Source organism: Oryctolagus cuniculus, chromosome 4 (genome assembly GCF_964237555.1).
Source record: "Oryctolagus cuniculus chromosome 4, mOryCun1.1, whole genome shotgun sequence".
Classification (NCBI taxonomy): Eukaryota; Metazoa; Chordata; class Mammalia; order Lagomorpha; family Leporidae; genus Oryctolagus; species Oryctolagus cuniculus.
In genome coordinates this window covers 92298204-92316275 of record NC_091435.1, presented here as the reverse complement: position 1 = coordinate 92316275, position 18072 = coordinate 92298204, and the positions used below count along the sequence as shown (strand labels likewise).

General features: G+C 47.5%; 1 long non-coding RNA gene across 1 annotated transcript in view; it reads left to right on the top strand.

The window, feature by feature from the left end:
• Window positions 1–14948, top strand: part of LOC138849495 (uncharacterized) — a 28473-nt gene extending 13525 nt beyond the window's left edge. The window contains exons 2-3 of the long non-coding RNA XR_011388370.1: window positions 14142–14346; window positions 14469–14948. This is a non-coding gene — a long non-coding RNA (uncharacterized lncRNA). The remainder of the gene's footprint in view (window positions 1–14141; window positions 14347–14468) is intronic.
• Window positions 14949–18072: the final 3124 nt, after the last annotated feature.

Genomic DNA, 18072 nt, shown 5'->3' with positions numbered 1-18072 from the left:
TCAATAAACCTTTTCCCTTAACTTGGGTGTTTGTTGTGTTTTGTGATGGCCTTACATGGGTGTTGTGACTTGGATCCAGGCTCTCCCATCGACCTTGCTTTCCCCTTGGGGATCTGAGCTGCTTTGGGGTCCTGGATTTCTGCTGGTCACAAAACACACCCCTGGACCTCCTTCCATGCCACTGAATGCTCCATGATCTCCATCTACACATTGGCCTTTCATATTCCTGAGGTAGGATGGGGTGGGCAGAGGATCCTCTCAGTGAGACTCTATGGGTTGTGGTTCTACTCGACTTCCCCCCTAAGTCCTGGTACCAGGCACCGCAACTCCTATGGCCTCGAGCCTCTCCGGACTCTGTCCGGGCAACAGTGGGTGTGGGTGATGACTGAACCCCATGTTTCCCTTCTACAGGCTAAGCCCTGGGCTCCAGTGGGTGCATGGGTGATGACCCCCACTCTCTGTTCCCATATCCTCCTGTCAGGTGGCGGTGGTCTTGGGGATGCCTGATATCTGCCAATCCGACTCTATGGGTCACCATGGGAGCTTCTCTTCCTATCAGATTCTCCAGTCCATGTTTGACCCTGACACTATTCAATATCTTTATCACTTCTGTGAGTTTTTGGGAAAATGGAAAAAAATTTCCCGTGTCTAAGCTTTCTTCTATCTCAGCTCTAAACTTTCTCCAGCTCAAGTTCTCTTGACTTCCAAAGCTCTCACTAAAAAAGCCAAAACCCCTTTCTTCTATGTTAGCTGCTCCAGCTCTCACTGTCTTGCTGTATCTCCCTCTCTTGCCCGGGAATTCCAACTTTATGTCAGAACTAGCTCTGTCCAAAGGCTACTCCCCTGCCTTACCTATGATCCTCTTTAACACCCTACTCCCGGGCAAGCAAAGGCAAGTTTGGGAATGGACCCTGTCTCTATGCCTCCACCCTCCAGCCCTCATCCTCCAACTGGTCTTTGCCTCTCCATTCCTGTTCCAATTTTACCATAAGAATACCAAGGGAGTGGTGATTCCATCAGTTTGAGCTTCCAGTTTACTGCAAAACAAATTAGGTATCCTACCCTTTTGATGGCTCTTTTGTTTTATCATGAGCAAGCCAGACAGGATAATCAGGTCTTTTGATGGGTTTTGTCCCTGCCTTGTAACTCAATGTCAAGCTGTCCTCACCAGGTTCCCTCATTTCCTACAAACTTGATTTCCTGGTGAACATTTCCTGGACTGGCCCTTCAAACCAGCCAGCTCACCAGGTTAATTACTATTTCCAGACATATCTCCTTTTCCCTAATGCCCCTTACTCTGCCACCTGTCAGATTCTCCTCCTTAGAAATCTTTGGAGGGTGCCCACCTGCTCCGGAGGATGCCCTCTCCCATTAAACCTAACATAATGGTGAACAATTGCCAGTGGACTTTTTGTCCCTGGCACATCGACCTTTAGCCTGCAGTCATCTTTGGGACCTGTGTGGCAGCTGCCTGAACATTTTGTTTCAGAGGCAGTTCCAAGTAGCTGACTGCTGACCAGGCATCATTGGCTTAAGGTGTTCTTTGGGTAAAAAGAAAAGTAGACTCAAATTCAATTAGAATGTAAAAAGATGGCTTTGGTAAATAAAAATTTTGCACATGAAAATTTGGTTCAGCTGTAGCTGGACATTGGGTTTAAAGGCCTGTCTCTCTTTGAATCTAGGAAGATCACTGCCTTTTAAAATATTGCTTTGTAACTTGCCAAACTTATTTTGCAATTTGTTTTAGCAGGTTTCCGATGAAACAGCAATGGGTAATCAGTACTCATTATAGCCCCTGAGGTAGATGTTGCAATCTCTGGTTTAATGTCATTGATTTATAACTAGAGTTTTATAAAAGGGATAGAATACCATGTGAATGCAATTTTGATCTTAATTCAGATAGAGGTATGATATAATACCACCATCCTCAGTCATCTAGGTGTAATTGCTAAATGTAAATTGGGTAAAGGCAAATGAGATCAATGTGCTTAAACATAAATGCTTGTACTCTTAGCACTTTATATTCTGTAGAAAAACTATTGGGTTTGATAATGCTTTTGTAAATTGTCCATAAAAAATAGTTTAATGCTGCTTAAAAGTAACTAAGGTTAAAATTCAATGTGTTATCTTATTTTGAAAATACTGTCTTAATTTGGAGCATTCTAAAGGGTGATTTAAAAATGTAAATCAAGGAAATCAGCAGATGGAAAACAAAAGTTATTAGCCTATGTGACATAGAACTAGAATCTGATCCTCTATTAAAGCAATGAGATATTTGCAGCACATACATGTTAGTAAATATTTTGAAATAGTCTTTTAAAATCTGTTTAAAAACAGCAGCATCTCCTTTTAATAGTTTTGTTTAGTTGGTGACTCTCTGTCAGTTTTCCAGCCAGTCCCAGTAAGCTACTTTTGCTCCCCTACTTCTAACTCTGTTAAAACTGTTCCAGGTTATGGGATATGATTTCATGTGCTAGCTCTTAAATTTGAGGTTTTATTTCCAATTTTTGAAATAACCAAAGAGACACCGATTTTGTGTTCTGTTAAAGTAATCTATTAGATTACCTTAATGTCTCTATTAAGTTCTGATTGTTTAAAACATCCAAATTTCTATTAAGAGTTACAGCTTGTTTAAATATATGCTTATTCTAAAACATCTGAGTAACCACCTTGTAACAGTGATCAAATCTGGTCTATATTATGTCATGATGTTAAGGAATCTTATTTCAACCTGGTATTTTAAGCCTTCTTGGCATCCTTGACAGGCATTCAAAAAAATCGAAGTTCCAAACTCATCTTGTAGAGACACCAACTAATCAGGCTATTTGGATTATATTACAGGTACTGTCAAGATGTGAAGTGGTGCTAAATTTTAAGTTATGATAACGTAAAAAGCTACTGATAAAAAGTTAAAAAGTCTAATGATCTTGTGTTACCAGATGTGATGGTTATCTTAATGGGAAGTGCCCGGAGGCCTAAAAGGGTTAAATGTTTTATAAAACCCTACAGGTGCTTTCAAAAATATTGCATGGAGTAAGCAAGTGCCTCTTCTTGTTGGCTAATGAGTTTATATTTTTAAAACATGACTATTTAAAGTCTTTTGTCAACCACAGTTTGTGTTCTCCAAATACTAAAATCAGATTTGCTGCTCATAAAACTAAAATGTTGGCTTTTTTTTTTTTAAAAAAAAAAGATTTATTTATTTGAAAGTCAAGAGTTACACAGAGAGGAGAGGCAGAGAGAGAGAGAGAGAGAGAGGTGTCTTACATCTGCTGGCTCACTCCCCAATTTGCCGCAACAGCCGGAGCTGTGCTGATCCAAAGCCAGGAGCCAGGAGCTTCCTTCCAGTCTCCCTTATGGGTGCAGCAGTCTAAGGACTTGGGCCATTTTCTACTGCTTTCCCAGGCCATAGCAGAGAGCTGGAATGAAAGTGGAGCAGCTGGGACTCGAACCTGCACCCATAAGGGATGCTGGCACCATAGGCAATAGCTTCACCACTATGCTTCAGTGTTGGCCCCTAAAACATTGTAGGTTCTGTGTTTAGCTGTGTCCTCCTAAAGATTCTGATGGACTTTTTCTAGCAACTTCTTGTGTTCAGTACGTTGGGCTCTGTAAGCAGCTGAAGCCAATAACGCACTACAGGTTCCAACTGAGAGAAAGTATGGTTAATCAAGGTTACTAAGAGTAGAAAGTAATTTGAATCAATTGGTAATTTAGAAAACCGTTAAATATTTTAATAATTTACTACTGAAACTGCCTTCTTGTTCTATCTTGTAGGTTATGTTACACGTGTGCACATACTGTATGTCTACATGGAAAAATTTATTAAGAACTCTGCTTTAATTGGCTTATTAATAAAAAAATTGCTCATAAATTTAAACTGCTAAGTTAATTGAAGATACATGTTGGTTCATGTGTCTCGAGTTTTATAAAAGGAGTAGAATTCCATTTGAATCTCTTTGTGAAATCCATATTTCCATTGGTATCATTGTGCTTCTTTCTGAAGGACTTCCTTGAAAATTTTTTGACCTGGATTTGCTGGTTGGTTTTTTTTTTTTTTTAAAAAACTTTGCATATCTGAGTAGTTATAATTTTCCCCTTGTTCTTAAAAGATATTTTCACCAGCAGTAGAGGAATCAATGTTATTCCAAGGGTAACAACAGTTCACATATAACAGGCACTTAGCATATCCCAACAACCTTCAGAGATAAGCATTGATGGTTTTCCTTATACAGACTTGGAGACTGAGGCTCAGATAGTCTATGTAAGTCATTCAATGTCATACACCCAAAAAGTGGTAGCATTTATGCTGTGCTAGAGTCTGTAATATTTTATTTTTAAAGAATTACTCATTTATTTGAGAAACAGAGTTACAGAGAGAGGGAGAGACTGAGAGAGAGGTCTTCCATCCGCTGGTTCACTCCCCAGATGGCTGCAACGCCCGGAGTTGGGCTGATTCAAAGCCAGGAGCCAGGAGCTTCATCTGGGTCTCTCATATGCGTACAGGGGCCCAAGCACTTGGGCCATCTTCCGTCTCTTTTCCAGGCCATTAGCAAAATGCTGGATAGGAAGAGGAGTAGCTGGGACTTGAACCGATGTCCATATGGGATGCTGGAAATGTAGGCTGAGACGTAACCTACCACGCCACAGTGCCGACCCTGAGTTTGTAATCCTTTAACCACAATGTCCCATTGCTTATCAAGAGAGTCAGAGGGCACACGGGTAGACACTTCAGGAAATATCTCATGCCTGTGTTTCTGTGAAAATAAAAAAAGTCATGTCATTTCAGACTCCTCATGACAATGATCTCAACAGGAAACTCCTGGAGCCATGCAATCTATACAGCTCCCCAGAGATACAGACATAGTGTGACACCAAGGCTCCACAAAGAGCAGCCTGAAGTCCTTTCCAGGCGCCAAGGAATGACTCTACAGAACCAGCTCTTTCCGGGATAGCAGAGAGACGTGTGCCGTGTAAATGAGACCTCCCAAACATCCCCGGGGACACGGCCAGACCAGTAACAGGACGGGGCGCAGATGGGCAGGGCTTTAGTCCTGTCTTCATCACTTTCTCACCTTGGCGACTTTGACAAACACGTTCACCTGGCTGTGCCTCAGTCCCCTTCTCTGTAATGGAGGGTAAAATATCATTGCGACTCTCCCCTTCAGCTTCCCTGGCAAGCCGGGGGATACGGACGACCGTTCTTGAAAAGCCCCTGTTGCTGTTTGCCCTCTCCTTCAGGAAGCCTTTCTGACTCCGTTCTCTCTTGTGTTTCTCCAGCCACAAGTGTCCTCTCTGAACCCTCTGAGCTATTTTACATTTCTTTCTTTTTATTTTTTTTTTTGACAGGCAGAGTGGACAGAGAGAGAGAGACAGAGAGAAAGGTCTTCCTTTGCCATTGGTTCACCCCCCAATGGCCGCTGTGGCCAGCGCACCGCGCTGATCCAACGGCAGGAGCCAGGTACTTATCCTGGTCTCCCATGGGGTGCAGGGCCCAAGAACTTGGGCCATCCTCCACTGCACTCCCTGGCCACAGCAGAGAGCTGGCCTGGAAGAGGGGCAACCGAGACAGAATCCGGCGCCCCGACCCGGTGTGCCAGCGCCGCAAGGCGGAGGATTAGCCTAGTGAGCCGCGGCGCTGGCCTATTTTACATTTCTTTTAAAAAATTTATTCAAACTTGTCTTCTGTTTCTATTTTGAGAGTTAATATTGATTTTTTATTCCTTACTCAATCTTTGTGTTTCATTTCTTTTCAATCTTTCTGTTTCTTTCCCTACTTTTGTCTTTAAAAGATTTGTTTATTAACCTGAAAGGCAGAGGGAGGGAAGGAAGGAGGAAGGGAGAGAGAGAGAGAGAGAGAGAGAGAGAGAGAGAGAGATCTTCCATTCACTTAATCACTCCTCAAATGACTGCAAGATCAGAGGCTGGGCCAGGCCAAAGCCAGGATCCCGGAACTCTGTCCAGGTCTACCACAACAGTAGCAGATCCAAGTACTTGGACCATCTGCTTTCCCAAGCACATTATCAGGAAGCTGGATTGGAAGTGGAGAAGCTGGGATTTTAACCACTGCCTCAGGCTGTGGTTTAACCAGCTGCCCTACAACACCAGTTCCTCTACATTTCTTTAAATTATTAAATGTTGTTTGCCTTACATTAGAGTCATTTGTGTGTGTACCTTGTACTTCCGATCACAGTTATCCCTTTGAAGAATATACCTATAACTACATTGCTGAAATCCCACAGTGATTTGCACAGTGCTTCATGCATTTAACAGCGTGTCACATTCCATAAGCATATGTTGAATCAGTAGAAGACTGCATGAATGGTATTAGAAATAATATTGGCCTGGACATTTCAGAAAGCCCATGTGAAGATCTCTATGAGAATGTCCTTTAATGGGTAGATGTTGTTTTTATCCTCATTGGTTTGGAACATTTACAAATACTGAGGCAAGTTTGTTGGTGAAGCACCAGTTCAAACCTGTGTCTGAAATGTACTCCAAGTCTGTTCTATTACACTCCAAGATCGGTCAGGACACTCTGGACCATTCCACGCACGGCTGATAACTCTGTGAAACAAATGCTGGGAACCAAAAGGAGCCTCTGTGGGTCTCAAGGGGTCTCCCCCAGTTTATCACGAACGCACACCCACATAAAAAGAGAGGTGTTTTAGTTGGGGTGGAGTAAGTTGATGGGAGGGCCGGAACGTAGGTTCTTTTCTCAAATGTTCTGTGACAGCAGCACGGACGAGACAAAACCCTGGGTCTACACCCAAGCTACCCAATGGATGGACACAGCGCTGGTTCTGCCTGAGCCTCCCAGTTAAGTTCCTGGGGCCCAATTCCTCACCTACAATGAGGGCCTCACATTCCTGCTCGCCTGCCACCTGCCCCTGGAGAGCTGGGAGGAATCGCTTTGTGACTTTTCTGAACACTGCAGGCTTCTACGCCACAGTGAAAACGTTGCATGCCACACACTGAACACTGAGACATACCAAAAAAACTGTGTGTACCACGTTAGCATTTGGATCAGAAATTATTTATAAAGCAGGCGTTAGCTACTGAAGATGTTTTGTCTTTCAATTAAATTCTTTTCAAACTCTGGCTCCATGGTGTAATGGTTCTGGAATTAGTAATAATAAAACATCGGTTACACTGGGAGTAAGGGCTTTATTTAAAACAGGGTGAAAATGTTAACCCTGTGGTGCCCAGAGCCAACTGTGAGATGGCTCTGTGGCTCCCTTGTCCTTGGAACCGTCAGAGGTGGTCATTGCAGGTGACAGCTGTCATCATGCGACAGCCTGCATTTTGCCTGGCAGCTTCACCTTCCTGCTGTCTTCAGCCTCAAAGCTCACCTTGAACTTGCCAGCATCTCTGTGAAGCTCAGATGCATTGTTTGCCGAAAGTCACATGGCTTTGGGGAGTCGCCAGAGCCTGGGTGCTTCTGAATCCGCGTAGCGGAGAGCGCAAGGGTTGGACGCTGGCCTCAGCAGGTTTGGGCAGGGGCTTGGTTTGAGTACCAGGTAACAGGCAGTTACCATGTGAGGACCAGGGGTGACTCGTATTTCACCGACCTTGAACGTGCAAAGTAGCAAGAGGCGCCTCTCGCGTGCGTGCGCAGTAACAGTCGCTGTTCCTCTGCCCTTTCCGTGACACCTTCCCCTGGCCCACGAGGGTGTTGACAGACACGGCCACAGGCCACAGGCACCCTCCAGCTCTCGCCGGCCCCACTCCAGAGCAGCTCCCCCAGCAGCCAGGTGCGGCGTGTCAGGGGTGGGGGGTGGGTTCCACTCCTCCCCGCCCCTCCCTCTGCCCTTGCAGCCTGGGCCCCGGCTTCACCTCTCCGAGGAACCTCGTGCCCGGAGCCTCGGTGGTGTGGGCTGCGGCTGGGGGAGCGGCGCTTCATTAACGAGGACAAGTCGTTGCGGCGCCTCCATCTGTCCTTTCTCCTCCAGGGAAACCCTGCTCTGAGCTCCCAGACCCTGTGCCATCTGTCACTGTCCCCTGCCCCCCACCCCACCCCCCAACCAGGCTTAGAGCACTTGCTCCAGTGCCCGGGGGCCACACCCGCAGTCGGTTGCCCCGCCCCTGGAATCTCTGCAGCCCCCCACCGGGACCGTGGGAGGCCTCGAGGGTGGGGCGAGCAGTCTGTGTTCCCCAGCTGCATGGCCGATTCTGATATACTCTGAAGTCTGCAAGGAAGCAGAGCATTCCACTTTTTGCCTCTTGTCAAGCACAGGGATGGATTTTCAAGTCTCTGCCGAAGGTGTGAAGTTTCACCCCACACAGTCGGTGGGGAATCAGAAAGCTTAGATGGGGCGAGCAGGGGAGAGAAGAGGGTGAGAGTGGTGGAGCTGCAGGACCACTGATAGGGCTGCACGGAGTGGGACAGAACAGCATGCGGGAAGTGGGGAGAGGTTGACCTACTACCCATTTCTCAGATGGGGAAACTGAGGGCTGGGAAGGCGAAAGGACTTGCCCCAGGCCACACAGAAAATCAGCATCTGCTAATTCCTCATCCCAGTGCTCTGTGAGTCGCCTTATCACTGAGTACTTTTTACAGTTTTAAACATTTTTATTTTGCATTTATTATTTTTAAATTTTTAGGTATTTTTAATGTTTATTTTTATTTTGGATTGACAGTTGTAAAAATAAGTTTCCTTTCCTTCTTTCTCTTCCCTTCCTGATAATATCTCACATATCCATAGTGCGATTAGCAAGAACTCTGGGAGGTGAGTCATTGTAGGATTACATTTTGTCCTAAGAAACAACACAGAGCTCCCTGGAGACCCACACAGGGGTCCCCAGTGCCAACATTTTATCCAGAAGTTTTACATTTGTTTATTTTATTTTGAGGGTTCCTCAGCTCTCTCCTGAGGGAACAGAAAAGGAAGAAAATAGAAAGAGCAGAAGTGAGGGGCAGGTGTTCAGTTTGGACCTTTACATCCCAATGAGGCACGCGGGTTCTCATCCTGGATCCACTCCTGACTCCCACTTCCGGCTGATGTGCATCCCGGGAGGCAGCTGGGATGACTCAAGTGTTTGGTTCCTGCATTGAATTCCTGGCTCCTAGCTTTGGCTCATGGCTGTTCTGGGCATTTGGGGGAGTGAACCAGTGGATAGGAACTTTATCTGTCAAATCAAAATAATAATAATAATTAAAAAAAGGGATAGTGAGTGGGGCTCTCACTTTTCCTGGACCCACGTTGCTTCTCCAGGGACCCCTGTGCCTTACAACCAAACGCTGTGCACTAAACCCCTGCAGATGCCTTCCAGGGACAGCTAGCTGCACGGGCAGGAGGCAGGCAGGAGCAGGGGCAGTACCTCCAGGAACCGTGCACTCACAAGGCATCTTAGAGGTTAACCACCCAACCCTTCCTCTGCTGCTGAGTCTCAGTTGACCTTGGCTGACCACTTCCAGAGCTGGGAACATTCTCCATCCCAAAGCTTTGCTGAGGAGTACTACAAAGTTCTTCCGCTTAGACGTGAGGACAGGACTGCCATGTGCCTACCCCTTGCACAGTGCTCAACAAATAGTTGAAGAGAAGGACTGAATGGACCAGCTAATGAGCAGACGCCTGCAGCCCTGACGGACAGGCTGCATGCACAGTGTTCCTGGGAAGGGAGGCAAGGGCTCCTGGCGATGCCGCAATCGGGACTGGGGCCAGCCTGGAAGGGATGGAACCCCTGGCACGCAGAGACAGGGGAGTGGCCTGGGTGAGAAGCCCCTGGGGTTGGGTGGGGAGATGACAACACCATCCAGTGTTGGAGTGCCAGGTGAACGGCAGCCTTTCCCCATGGCGTTGACATGGGACTGGACCGCGTTCCAGGGCATGCAGAGGGAAATTCAATTCAGATGTCTTTGGGTTGGTGACACGGCTCCCAGCGAGATGCTGCCGTTGTGTAAGAGCCTTTTGACGTCGATGGGGCAGCTCCCATTTTTCCCTTCTCAGAAGAGTCCCTGAAGAGAAGCCAGGGCATCCATTCCCGGAGAAAATGGAGGTGGGACTACTGGGAAGAGCCAACCGGGACCACAGCTGCCTGTGCCCTGCAGTGTCTGGGCAGGCCACGGAGAGGGGGAACAGAAGCAGCAGTGGGTGCTGCCCATCGGGCGGCCCCAAAGTCTCAGCCAGCTACTGTCAGTGAGCCTGGCTGGAGAGGGAGGGGAGGGGGAGAGGGAGGAAGCAGCTCACCTGCTGCAGGTGAGCAGGGCAGGGACAGAGGGGCTTCTGGCAGGCAGCTGCGTTTGCTTCTGGCATAACTGGAAGGTGGCTTCCTTTCCAATGGCCTCCGCTTCCCAGTCTGCAAAGCATGAGGTCCCCTGGCCCACCATGGTCGTACACTCCTGCAGCCTATTTATTCTAGGACACTTCCTGTGTCTTACCATGAATGTTAGTGGGCATTGCCTCGACAACCATCTTTTAAAAATATTCTTAGCACAGTTCTCCATAAGAAAAGCATTTCTGGGGCCAGCATTGTGGCATAAGGGGTAAAGGGGCTGCCTGCAACCCTGGCATCCCATATAGATGCTAGTTTGTGTCCTGGCTGCTCCACTTCCCATCCACTCCCTGCTAATGCTCCTGGGGAAAGCAGTGGAAGATGACCTAATTGCTTGGGTCCCTGCACCCATGTGGGAGACCTGGAAGAATCTCCTGGTTCCTAGCTCCAGCCATTGCAGCCATTTGGGGGGAGTGAACCAGAGGATGGAAAACCTCTCTCTCTCTCTCTTTGTCTCTGTCTCTCTCTCTCTCTCCCCCTGTATGCAACTCAGCCTCTCAAATAAATAAATAAGTCTTCAAAAAATAAAATAGAGAAATGCATTTTTATACTGTATAAATCAATACTTAACCTTCCTATGGGGATAAATGTGTGGATCAATGGAACACAAGGCAGTCCAGAAATCAACCCACTCATTTACAGCCAGCCAATTGACTTCCAGCAAAGGTGGCAAGGCAATTAAACGGGGAAAGACAATCTTTGTAAATGTCATTGGGATCATTGGTTATCCATGTGCAAAAGTAGATAAACACGTACATATGCACATAAACTAGACCCTCACTTCAGTAATGCACTAAAGTTGATTTAAAATTGGATCAAAGACTGAAATGTAAGAGCTGAAAATGAGGAACGGATTTCTTGTAAAAAGGATGACAGCGATGACATTGTGCTGAGTGGAGGTGGCAAACACAAAAGACCAAATATATGTTAGTTCTTTTTATATGAAATTTCTAGAAGAGGCAAAACAATGGAGACAGAAAGCAGACAGAAAGCAGACTGAAGCTGTGGACTGCAAGTAGGACGGCACTTGGTGGAGCAATTGAAGTGTTCCAAAACTATGGTGATTTATGCAGTTGTGTGTGTTTACTGAAAATCATCCAACAATACACTTCAAGTTTTTAAATTCTCATTTTGTTTGAAAGGCAGAGAGACAGAGACAAAGGCACACACACACACACACACACACACATAGATCGTCCATCTACTGATTTACTCCCCAAATGCCCACATCAGCCAGGGCTGGGCAAGACCAAAGCCAGGAACCTGGAACTCCATCCAGGTCTCCCACTTGGGTGGCAGGGATCCGAGTACTTGAGGCATCATCTGCTGCCTCCCAGCAGGAAGCTGGATCAGAAGTGGAGCAGCCAGGATTCGAATCATGCCCTCTGATATGGGATGCAGAGGTCCCGAGTAATGTCCTAACTGCTGCACCAAATGTCTGGATGAATCACAATGGATGAATTTTATGCTTGTAGATTACAACTCATGGAGGGGTGACAACTAAGATCAAACCTAGGATAAACATGACAGATGATTGCTTATTTGCACTGTGTCCTTTGGGCCAGAGGAGTTAGCTCAAATCACCACTTCCTACTATATTGGTCTCTCTTCATAACACCCAGACCATCAGCACACCTGAATGTCACTTGTAAATGGCCACTTGGGAACATTAAGGAAAGGATACATGTATACTGATGAACTTATTTTGAAAACTAAACTTTTTTTAAATATTTATTTATTTATTTGAATGTCAGAGTTACACATACACACACACACACACACATACAGAGAGAGAGACAGAGAAAGAGAGAAAGAAAGAGGTTCTTGCATCTGCTGGTTCATTCCCCAGTTGGCCACAACACTTTCCGGTCAGATTTCTCCAATGAGGAACGATTCACGGGCTTTGACGCCCACTACATGGCTGTGGGTAAGTTGGAGAACTGAGCGGCTCATCCCGCTGGCTTCCTTTTCTCTATAAAGACAGCACTGCCTGGGCCCTCTCCCTTCAGGCGAATCTGCATTCTCACCACATACACCCACCTGTGTCATCTCACTTCCCTCGTTCCATCACACACCTGTCTGTCTAGACGTCCTCTGTCCATCCATAAGTTCACCTCTTTTGATGCATTTCAAAGTAGACAGCAAACATCTGTACACTTCTTCCTAAATACTTGAACATGCTAATCATTTTGCTAGCATTCAGTTGGCTCTTTCTGTGTGAAACTTACATGCAGCGAAATGCACAAATCTTAGTGCACATTTGTTGATTTTGAAAAAGTTGTATTTAACAAAACATCGCACTTTACATCAGCCCAGAGAATTCCTTCAAGCTCATGTCCAGTCAATCGCTGCCCTCATCTCCATTCAAGAACGTGTCTGATTATTTTCAGCCATACTCTTCAGGGTTTTTTTTGCCTCTTCTAAAACTTTATATAAATGAACACAAAGAAAAAACTCATTGTGAGCGTGATGATTCTCCTACTTAGCCAAACATCTTTGGGATCCATTCATGCTCTTGCATGCATCAGCCATGTGCTCCTTTTCCTGGCAGGGTACTATTCCATTGTGTGAATCTACCAGACAGTCTGGTGGTTGACTCCTGGGCTCTCCTCACTTTTTGTCTCTCAGTAATAAAGCTGCTAAGAGCCTTTTTGCACTAGTCTTTTAATGAATATGTGCTTTTACTTCTATTGGGTCAACTGGGAATTGCTGTTTCATAGGGTAGATGTATGTTTGGTTTCATAAGAAATTGCCAGACCTTTTCTAAGGCAATTATCCTGTTTTATGAATGTCCACCAATGTATGAGGACTCTACTGTGCCATCTCTTCACCATTACTTGTCAATTTAAAAGCCTTTATGCACTGAGGTGGGTACGTAGTGGTACCCCATTATATATATATATTTAAAGATTTATTTATTTATTTGAAAGTCAGTGTTACACACAGAGAGAGAGGGAGAGGCAGAGAGAGAGAGAGAGAGAGAGAGAGAGAGAGGTCTTCCATCCGCTGGTTCACTCCACAATTGGCCACAACTTCTGGAACTGAACCAAATCGAAGCCAGGAGCCAGGAGTTTTTCCAGGTCTTCCATGTGGGTGCAGGGGCCCAAGGACTTGGGCCATCCTCCACTGCTTTCCCAGGCCATAGCAGAGAGCTGGCTCAGAAGTGGAGTAGCCAGGACTCGAACTGGTACCCATATGGGATGCTGGTACTGCAGGCAATGGCTTTACCTGCTACACCACAGTGCTGCCCTCACCCCTTTTAAGGAATTTATACATCTAAGGAATCATTCCTACAGTTTTGTTTGCAATATCAACAAGTGCTGGGGCCAGCACTGTAGTGTAGTGGGTAAAGCCACCGTCTGTCACGCCAGCATCCCATATGGGTGCCGATTCGAGTCCTGGCTGCTCCACTTCTGATCCAGCTCTCTACTATGGCCTGGGAAAGCAGTAGAAGATGACCCAAGTGCTTGGGCCCCTGCACCCATGTGGGAGACCTGGAAGAAGCTTCTGGCTCCTGGCTTCGGATAGGTGCAGCTCCAGAAGTTGTAGCCAACTGGGGAGTGAACCAGTGGATGGAAGACCTCTCTCTGACTCTGCCTCTCCTTTTCTCTGTGTGTAACTCTGACTTTCAAATAAATAAATAAATCTTAATACAAACAAACAAAAAAGATAAGTGCCATGGGTACACCATAATGAGCCACAGTTTTACGCACTCACAAGGTAATGGCCCTGGAACCCAGGAGGAAGGCTCTGTCTCTCCTTAGTGTTCTGGGACGGGAAGCAGCCTCCTCTAACCTAGTCCACTGTTGTCCTAATTGATTTCAGATCAACTCCTTGACCACTGCCCTGCTGTTCTGTTTCTCCAGGTGGTTGGAAAGGTTTACGAGCCTGCGCTGTGACTACGTCCTTTGGTGTGATCAATTTGAGGAAGATCACAAAGGATCTGATTTCCACCGTAGCTGAAACGCTGAGGGTTGCAAAGAGGTGACTTCTCAGAAGCGTTATAAAAAGAAGCAGAGACTGTGTTGTCTCAAGTGTCATGGCTCTCGCCTTCCTGGCCTTCGGAGTTTAGTAAGGAGTGGAGTACTGTTTGGTGCCAGAACTCTGCAAACTCCCTAGAACCTGCAGCGATAACTCCAATTCTTGACTTTCAAAAGCCTCATAACCCTTTTTTTTTTTTTTTTTTTGGACAGGCAGAGTGGACAGTGAGAGAGAGAGACAGAGAGAAAGGTCTTCCTTTGCCGTTGGTTCACCCTCCAATGGCCACCGTGGCCGGCGTGCTGTGCTGATCAGAAGCCAGGAGCCAGGTGCTTCTCCTGGTCTCCCCTGGGGTGCAGGGTCCAAGCACTTGGGCCATCCTCCACTGCACTCCCTGACCACAGCAGAGAGCTGGCCTGGAAGAGGGGCAACCGGGACAGAATCCGGCGCCCCGACCAGGACTAGAACCCGGTGTGCCGGTGCCGCTAGGTGGAGGATTAGCCTATTGAGCCGTGGCGCCGGCCATCCCTTCTTAGTCAATTGGGAAACATCAGCTGCTTAGTGGCTGCTATGGGGTCAACTCACCCTCTTATAGTTGCCAGCTAATTTTAAACCAACTACAGAATTTACATCCACCTGATAGAAGCCAATTTATAGCTCTTTAGACTCTCAATAAATGTATTTTCAACTCTTCATTGGGTCGTTCAAGACTGATTATCCTAGATTTATATTGGCTCAGGTTTTCTTATTTATGACATTTGTTTTAGTTTCTATTTTCTTGCCCTTTAAGGGAACTTGCAAACCCCTTCCTCTATGCACCTGCCCCGGGAAAGGACACTGTGGTTGCTTGAATCCAAACAATCCCCCCCTTTTAAAATTATTTTCATCTACTTGAAAGGTAGAACGACAGAGAGAAGCAGCAAGGGAGCAACGGAGATTTCCATCTTCCGGTTCACTATCCAGATGCTTGCCACAACTGGGGCTGGACCAGGCTGGAGGCAGGAACCTGGCACTCCTAGGTTTCCTGCATGGGTGGCAGGGACACGAGTATTTGGGCATTTTCTTCTGCCCTGCCAGGATGCATTACTGAGGAGCTGGGTCTGGAGTGGAGTAGCCAGGATTTGAACCAGGCACTCTGATATGGGCAGCCAGCATCCCAAATGGAGCTCAGCTTGCTACAATGCCCACCCTCAAACAATCCCCTTCTGCTCAGACCTAATTCACTCTCCTGTTGAGTTTGCCCTTGTGAACTCTCCCGCCCTTCTTAGGGAAATGTCTCGTTAGTCTTCCGGACACGGCTCCAGCCCCTTCCCTTCCCGCTCTTCTGACTGTTCCTTCTCAGCTCGCATCAGGCGATGGGATGCTCTTTGATGTCCCATCCTTGCACGCTGCCTCTGTCTTCAGCTCTCTCCTCTCCCTCTTTTCCTGTGGTTCTTCAAGGGTACTCTGTGAACTATGGGCATCAGAAGCACCCAAAGGGCTTCGTGCTCACTGAAGGTACAAATTCCAAGGGCTCCAGTCTGGGGCTGTGGTAGTGGAGTTCACATGATAAACTGAATCTGCATGATGAACCCGCTCTCCTGCAGATCCTGCGGCCTCCTCCTGGACCCCTCTCTGATGTTTCCCAGCTCACCCTGCCCCGGCACTGCTGCTCCCAGCCCGTCTCATTGCTCTCCTCTTTGAGTCCTTCATGGGGCTCTCATTCCTTTGTGACTTGGCCCCAGGCCGCCCACAATGTGCTGTATATTCCAGATGTATCCTTGGCCTATTTGCTTGCTCACACCTCTGGGCCTGGCAGCCCCTGTTCTCACCCCAGTGCCTTCTCTCTATTGTAAAGGCATAAAACTCTCCCACTGACTGACTTGCTGGTCCTCCGACCTGAGCATGAACTTGGCATGATGGCAACCATGTCTTCTTCTCCCCAGGACCCCAGAAACACTGGGACTCCATAGCCTGCAAGAGGAAGGCAGGTGGTCATGGTGACCGGTGCAGCGAGGGGCTGCAGGCCCAGATGCCTGCTGCACTGCTTCCTCACTGATGGCTTTCACGTTCCGGGATGGGCCCCAGCGTGCAAACGCTGTCCATCCTCGGGGGTCCCTGGTTGAGGGAAGCACACCTGGTTGAGGTTAATGACAACCTGGGGTGGAAGATATTGTTACAGAGGGGACTGCAGGGACCTGTGGCAGAAAAGAGGAGGGACAGTCAGCCCAGAGCCTGGTTCAGATGGAGAATTCCACCTGTCCCAGGGAAGCAGCAAAGTTATAACAAAGATAACAAAGAATGTCCCAGCCCTGGTCTCGGCCATGTCACTGACAGGTAATATGGCATAGTCACTGGACAATCCCTGGGCTCCGGCTCACACGTAAGCAAAAAGAGGACTCGAAACTGATTGCCGCTTTGGATTCCTTGAAAAGACCAGAAATATAAATTAGATACATTATGTTGTGGAACATGCAGTAACAAATACTAGCCACCAGATGACACTATAGGATCTCTTTTAGCACAAACGTGGCCCTGTCTGTTACTTCAACCTCATCCTGGGGGTGAGCCATTACAATTTTGGGCTAATGGAAGCCACCAGCCCCACACCTACGTGTAAGGCTCTTCTGAGATATAGGGGCAGCTTATCCCATAAAAAAAACCCCTGTTTTGGAACACAATGAAATGAGTCATTAATTGTCTTCAAACACACAAGCTTGTTGCTGCATTTTGGAGGCCGTCCTCTGTCCTCCTTAACTCCCTGACCCCAGATGGGTTCAGATCCCATATACTGGACCCATGGAAGAATATGGGGTCCGGCACCTAGAGGGACTATCTGCTCCACACCCTCTCTCCCAGCATGCTCATGATATACCTGCCATTTCCGAAGCTCCTCTTGCCTTTGGCCCGGGGGCCCAGGCTGTGGCCCACCTACGATTCCTCATGGCTTGCATCTCCCGATAGCTCATGGTCGTGCTGCATGAGCAGCCACGCACATCAGCAGCTTCCTCACTGCGAAGACTGGGGGTGGAGGTGATGATACCCACCTAGGGAAGCACCCACTGCATCCGGACTTCCCTTTATGCACTGTGGTCCATGGGCCCTGCGTTCTGAAGCTCTTCTCCAGGGAGACTGAAGAGCCAGGCATGTGTCCAGCCAGGGCCTGCCTGCTGGGTAGGTGCCCCGGCTGGCTGGGGAGGCATCCGCATCTCTGTCCTGAGTCTTCTCTCTAAATCTATGCCAGAGATTCTGCCCGCTTTTCTCTTCACCGTACAGCTGCTCCAACCCCTCATGCGGGTGGGGTTCTTTGTGTCCTGAAGTCAGTGTCCTGCGAGCCTCACAGGACAAAAGAACCAGCAATGACCTTGAGACTAGGCCTTCTGGTCTGGTCTTGGCTCTGCCATTTATTAACTGTGGGACTCTGAGTCTCAGATATAAGCTGGGGTAATGATCACCATTCTTGCTCTCATAGGATTCGTTTATTTAACAAATACGCATTGAGCTCCTGTTTCTGCCCCAAGCACTGTGGCTACAGCAACTGAGACAGACACAACTTCTGCCCCGATGAAGCTGAAGCTCACGGTCGCTTGACAATCCCATCCGAAAGCAATCTGAACCCCTTCTCTGAACTACCATGCGCTGGGCCGAGACGCCCTTCCTGCTGTTTGTTGCAATGATGTGACGGCCTATGCGGCAGCGAATACAGACTTGGGGCTGCCAACAGCACTAGTGCGGGGAAAGACGGCAGCAAGCGGAGCCACTGCAGCTCAGCCCTGGGCGAGGGGGCTGGCGTGGGGCTGGCCATTGCCTGTCCTCCCCCCCGCCCCAGTCCTTCTCCTG